At 38.2% G+C, this 6,026-nt stretch overlaps 1 protein-coding gene across 4 annotated transcripts in view; it reads left to right on the top strand.

The window, feature by feature from the left end:
• Positions 1-256: 256 nt before the first annotated feature.
• Positions 257-6,026, top strand: part of LOC103661504 (60S ribosomal protein L18a-like) — a 144,138-nt gene continuing 138,368 nt past the window's right edge. For 3 of the 4 annotated variants that reach the window (XR_568115.2, XR_005833634.1, XR_005833633.1), the window contains exon 1: positions 257-728. The gene's annotated coding sequence lies outside the window, so the exon portion shown is untranslated. The remainder of the gene's footprint in view (positions 729-6,026) is intronic. The other variant, XR_005833636.1, reaches the window with a different exon arrangement.

The following is a 6,026-nucleotide window of genomic DNA, read 5'->3' as shown; positions in this document are numbered from 1 at the left end:
AAAAGCCATGTTGACAATCTTTGGTGTGTTTCCTGGATCTCTCAGCTTAAAGGTCATAGAGCCCTTGAGATATGCAGGGAGGGAGCCCACCAGCCATGGTAGGAGAGATTTGAATATGTCCGAGAGACTACTTAAACCTTTTATGAGTAAACAATTTTAAGCCAAAGACCAAAAGGAAATTGGAGAAGACTTACATGAGCCCTTAGACAGTGAGCTAAGAGATAACCCAAAACGAATGGACTCTTACAGCCAGAGGATACACGTGTCTGTACATGGGACTGAGTGGGAATTAACGGCTCATAAGGATTGTTCATGCCTGAAGAAAGCAAATTATGTTTATTAGTGTCTCAATCAATCATTAAGTATTTACAGAGCAATACTACAGCCTAGCTTCTCAGCTGGGCCTTAAGAGGATTCAGAACAAGCCCTACTTCAAGTGTTTACAATCTGGATGGAGAGCTAAGACGAGTTCTCTGTTCTTTGGGTTTTTTTTTTTAAGATTTTATTTATTTATTTGACAGAGAGAGAGACAGCCATTGAGAGAGAGAACACGAGAGGGGGAGTGGGAGAGGAAGGAGCAGGCTCCTAGCGGAGGAGCCTGATGTGGGGCTCGATCCCAGGACCCTGGGCTCAGGCCCTGAGCCGAAGGCAGATGCTTAACGACTGAGCCACCCAGGCACCCCTAAGACGAGCTCTCTGGAAAGAGAACCACACAGAAGATTTCAAAAGTAAGTACACCTACCTAAATGGCTAGGAAAATTCTTGAAGGGATGAATAAGTTCTGAGTCTTACCTTGAATCCTAAATTCTTAATTGTTCAGTATCTTAAATGCTTATATAGCTCAAATCTATTTGCCTAATTGCAAGCAACAGAAACAAACTCTGGCCTGGTTCAAGAAGGAAAGAAATTTAGAAGAGTATAACTGGAAGCGGAGCTGGGACCCAGACTCAGAAAATGGGCAGAAACCATGAGAGGCTGGAGAACAGGAAAACCACTGGGTAACCTCATAGGAACAAGCTGGTGAGGACACCACTGTCACCATGGCAAGGCCTAGGATTCCAAGGCTTTCAATTCTAAGTCAGAGGCAGGAGTCTAGAGTCACATGCCCACATCCAACTGCAAGGGAGGCTAAAAAACAGAGTTTCTGGAAGGTTCTGATTTTTAGCAGAAGGTAAACATTCATTCATGAGGTGGGGAATTCCAGGGCAGCCAAAACAAATAGCAAATGTTCGCCACACCTTCCCTATCTAGTATGGAAACGGAAAGTAGGGATGTGAAAGAATAATCACTTTGATTTAAAAAAAAAAAAAGGGAACACTGCAGGATAGGAATTGTGTAGATTATCAATACAATAAGACTCTGCTCTGTGGGAGTTGGGGAAGTCTTAGGAGAAAGGGGGACCTTCATGACTTTCAAGTACTGGGATAAATTGAGAAGAGGTGGGGAGGATTCCCCAGGCTGGGAAACTACCTAAAAGTCAAAGTGAGCTTGTCGAGGGGATGGGGGCAGGAAGGAGATACTCTGACCTCCTTACCAAGCCAGCCCTCTCCAGGCTCAAGATTCCACATGAGGACACCCCTGTCATCCACATCTGTTGCAGTGTCTTCAGCATCACCAGACATCCAGTTTATCATCAACCGAGAGTGGCATCACCACTACTCCTTTGGGCAGGTAAACGAGGAGTGCCCACATTTGACATCTGACTACATTTCACAATAAGCTGAAATCAGTCGCCACTAATCGCTTCGTGTAAAACTGTTTTCAAAGTGCAAGTTTAAAGATGGACAGAGATTACCAAAAATGAAAATCTTACTTGATTTTCTTGTATACGGTATCTTTCCCAGTACTTCTTGCAGATAAAAGTAACTACGGCCTCTTAGACCGGTGGTTCCTAAGATGGATGGTTATCAGGGATCACCCAGTGAGTTTTAAAACGTATTTCCAGGTCTATCCCAGATCAGTCCAAAATTAGGACTTCTAAGAGAGGAGCTGAGAAATACAACTTTTTAAGGCTCTCCGCGATATTTTCAGTATTATCCAATTGGGAAACGGTGCCCCAGACATTTCAATTACACCTCGACGTTCCCTCATACGTTCCTTTGATTGTCTATGAACCCAAGACCCCTTCTTCACTTTTTTCCCCCCATCTAACTCTATTCTCTACTCTTTTTTTCTCAACCTATAAAAAATGTCAAAATCCGGAAAAGTTGAAAGCGCTACAGTGATCAGTCATATTCCCTCTTTCTAGACTCTGCATTTGTTAACATTTTGCAATATTTGCTTTATCACATATCTATCCATCTATCCACTCAGAGATCCCGCCATCTTGTTTTTGTTACATTTCTGAGTTCTGGACCTCAGCATTCGTCACCTGTAAACATTTTAGACTGCATGTCATCAACTAAAGTTCAGTATTTGTAGATAATTCTTTTTTTTCAGGTAGAATTTACAATAACTAAAATGCACAAATCATAAGTGTACCAATCAATGTGTTTTGACAAATGCATATCCCTGTGTAACCCAAACCCTTAACAAGATATACAATATTTCCATTACCTTGGAGAGTTCCAAATACCTCTTCCCACTCCATCTCCATCTCCACTCCCAGAACAAGTGTTATTTTGATTTTTTTAAACCTTAGATTAGTCTTGCGTGTTCTAGAACCTCACATAAATGAAATTGCACAGCACATACTCTTTTGTGTAGGGCTTTTGTCACTCAGCTAAAGATTCATCATGTTTTTGCATTTATTAGTAGTTAATTCCTTTTTCTTACTGATTTTATTCCATTCGTATGAATATATCATAGTTTGTTTATCCATTCCCTTGATGATGGATATTTTGGTTGTTTCCCATTTTTAGCAGTTATAAATAAGGCTGCTATGAATATTCTTGTATGAGGCTTTTGTGGATATATATTTTCTTTTAGGTAAATACTTAGGAGTAGAATTGCTGAGATGTAGGGGAGGCATATGTTTAATTTTATGAGAAACTGGGCAGATCTTTTTTCTAAAGTGTTTGAACTGTTTTACATCTGCTAATAATGTATGAGAGTTCTGGTTGCTTCTTGACATCCTTCCAACATTTAGTGTTTTCTGTCATCTTACTTTAAGCCATTTTGGTGGGTATGTAGTGGTGTATCATTGTGGTTTTAATGTACATCTCCTTGGTGATTAATGATGTTGAGCACTTTTTCACATGCTTATTGGTTGGTGATGTATCCTCTTTTGTGAAGTAACTGTTCGTGTCTTTTGCCTGTGTTTAATGGAGTTGTTTCTTTTATTTTTGAGATTCAACTTGCTATATTTAGTTAAGGATTTTTGCACCCATGTTCATGGAGAATATTGCTGTGTGTTTTACTTTTACTGTAATAGCTTTCCTTGGTTTTGGTACCAGTGTTATGATGATCTCATAGAATGAGTTCATTTTATAAATAGTGTTAATATAATTTTTCCACCTTTCTTACAAACTGCCTCTGAATTTACACTTATATTGTGCTTATAGATAGCATAAAATTGGGTTCCTCCTTTTCCTTTCCAGTCTAATAATTTTTAAATTTTAAGTGGAGCATTTTGGTCAATTCATATTTAATGTAATTAATGTACTGATATGGGTATTCATTGTTTTTAGGTTGTCCAATCTATTTTTATTCCTGTTTCTCTTTCCTGCTCTCTTTGGAGGTAGTTGTGGTTAGGGGTGGGGGTTTGTTTTGTTTTCTGTTTTGTTTTTCTTAGAATTACATTTTAATTTCTCTGCTGGCGTTTTAGTGATCCCTATTTGCATTAGTTGTTGTTGTTTTTTTTAAGTAAGTGCTCTCGGATTGTAATAAATATCCTTAACTTACAACAATTTACTTGGAGTCAATATTGTAGCACTTCACAAAAATGTAAGGATTTTGCAACCATATAGTTTTGTTCACTGCCTTCATCTGAATGCTCCAGCTGTCTTATGTATTACATCTACATATGTTATACACTTTGCAATAAGATGTTATAAATTTTGCTCTAAGTACTCCTATGTATTTTAAAGCTATCAAGAGAAAAATCAACGCTTACCTGTATCCACATACACAGCATTTATAGCACCCTTCAATCCTTGCTGATGAGTTGAGTTTCTGTCTGATATCATTTCCCTTCAGGATGAAAGAACTTTATCATTTCTTGTAGCTCAGGTCTGCTGATGACTAATTCTTTTAGTTCTTATTTATATGAAAGTTTCTTTATTTCACCTTCATTCCTTGTGGTGTATTTTTCTGAATACAGAATTCTGGGTTGACAGGGTTTTTTTTGTTTTGTTTTGTTTTTAGTCCCAGCCCTTTAGAGAGAATCAACTGACTTCTGATCTCCACTGTTTGTCCTTCATGAGTGAATCAGCTGTTATTTATATTGTTAGCCCCCTGTAGGTAATGTGCCATTTTTCCCTAGCTCATTTTCTCTTTGTGTTTGGTTTTCAGCTAAGATGGAGTACATCCTACATGTGGTTTTCATTGTATTTATCCTGCTTGGGGTTTGCTTGTATTTTTGCATCTATAAAATTATGTCTTTCATCAAATTTGAATTAATTTTGGCACATATTTCTTCATTTTTTTCATGCCTTATTTTCTCCTCTCCTTCTAGAACTCCAATAACATGATAGACCTCTTAATACTGTCCCACATGTCTCTGATCACCTGTTCATTTTTTTAACCTCCTTTCTCTCTGTTCTTCAGATTGTTTAATTCCTGTTGATATATCGCTGAGTTCACTGACACTTTCTTCTGTCATCTCCAATCTTCTCTTGAGCCTATTCAATGAATTTTTATGTAATACTGTATTTTTCAGTCCCAGAATTTCAAGTTGTTTATTTTTTTAATCATTTCTATTTATCTGCTAGGATTTCATATCTTGTCATTGATTGTGAACTTACTTTTCTTTACATTCTTGAGCATAATTACAATCACTGCTTTAAAGACCTTCTCTGTGAGTTGCAATATCTGGATCATCTCAGTGTGTCTCCATTGATTGCCTTTTCTCTTGAGTATGAGTTACATTCTCTCTCTTCTTGAAACATCTAATGATTTTGAATTTGGTCATTGTGAATGATACATTGTACAGACTCTAGCTTCTGGTATGTTCTTTAATAAAGTGTTGATTTTTATTATCGTTGTTGTTTTAATAGGCAACTAACTTAGTTGCACTCAACTTCAAACTCTTCTCTCCCCTCCATTGGACAGTAGCTGCATTTTTGTTGGTTCTTTTAGCTTCGCTTAACTGCTTGGAGTTTGCCCTATACATGAGTAGCTCAGGAGTCAGCCAGAAATTTGAGCAGAGTTTATATACAGAATTTGGGGTTCCCTCTCTTTGGCTCTATCCTTTCCTGGATTTCCCCACCTCACTTTATAGCTGCTTTGGCAGCCCTAAATTCAGTTATCTGGTTCCTCAAGCCGGTAAGATTTCCAGTTTGTTTCCAAATTATAGTTACCTTGAGCACCCGACTGAGGTCTACTGCTAGGTAAAAACCCATAAAAAAAAAAAAAATTAAAAGGGAAGCTCACCTGTAGTCATTTTCTTCTCCCATGTGTCAACTCCCCTCCAGTTTCTGCTTAATTCTGGTCGTGCTCTAGTGGCTTCACACAGTTGTTTTGTAGGCTTCGTCCAGAGTTTACCACTGCTGTCTGTTGACATCTGGGTAGGGTTGGTCTAATACAAACTATTCCCCCTTTTCTGGAACACAGAACTCTATCTCTACTACTTTTTCTACTTTTTAGAGACAATTGCTGGGCAGTCATTTGGATTTTCTTTTTCTAGTAAGGCTGTAGAATACAATAGTAGTTAAGATCCTGGACCCTGCAGGTTCAAATTCCTGCTCTGGCTACTTCTCGGGTTCAAATTCCTGCTCTGGCTACTGTGACTTTGTGCAAAATACATGTCTTCCCTATGCCTCAGCTTACTCACCTTTGAAAATGGGGATAATTCCAAAGTATCTCCCAGGTTTGCTGTAAGGTTTAAATAAACTCCTATGTAAAGATCTTGGAGGAATGCCTCTTTC

Source organism: Ursus maritimus, unplaced genomic scaffold (genome assembly GCF_017311325.1).
Source record: "Ursus maritimus isolate PB19 unplaced genomic scaffold, ASM1731132v1 scaffold_9, whole genome shotgun sequence".
NCBI classification, from domain to species: Eukaryota; Metazoa; Chordata; class Mammalia; order Carnivora; family Ursidae; genus Ursus; species Ursus maritimus.
Note: the sequence above shows the minus strand (reverse complement) of the source record. Positions and strands in the feature narration are given on the sequence as shown.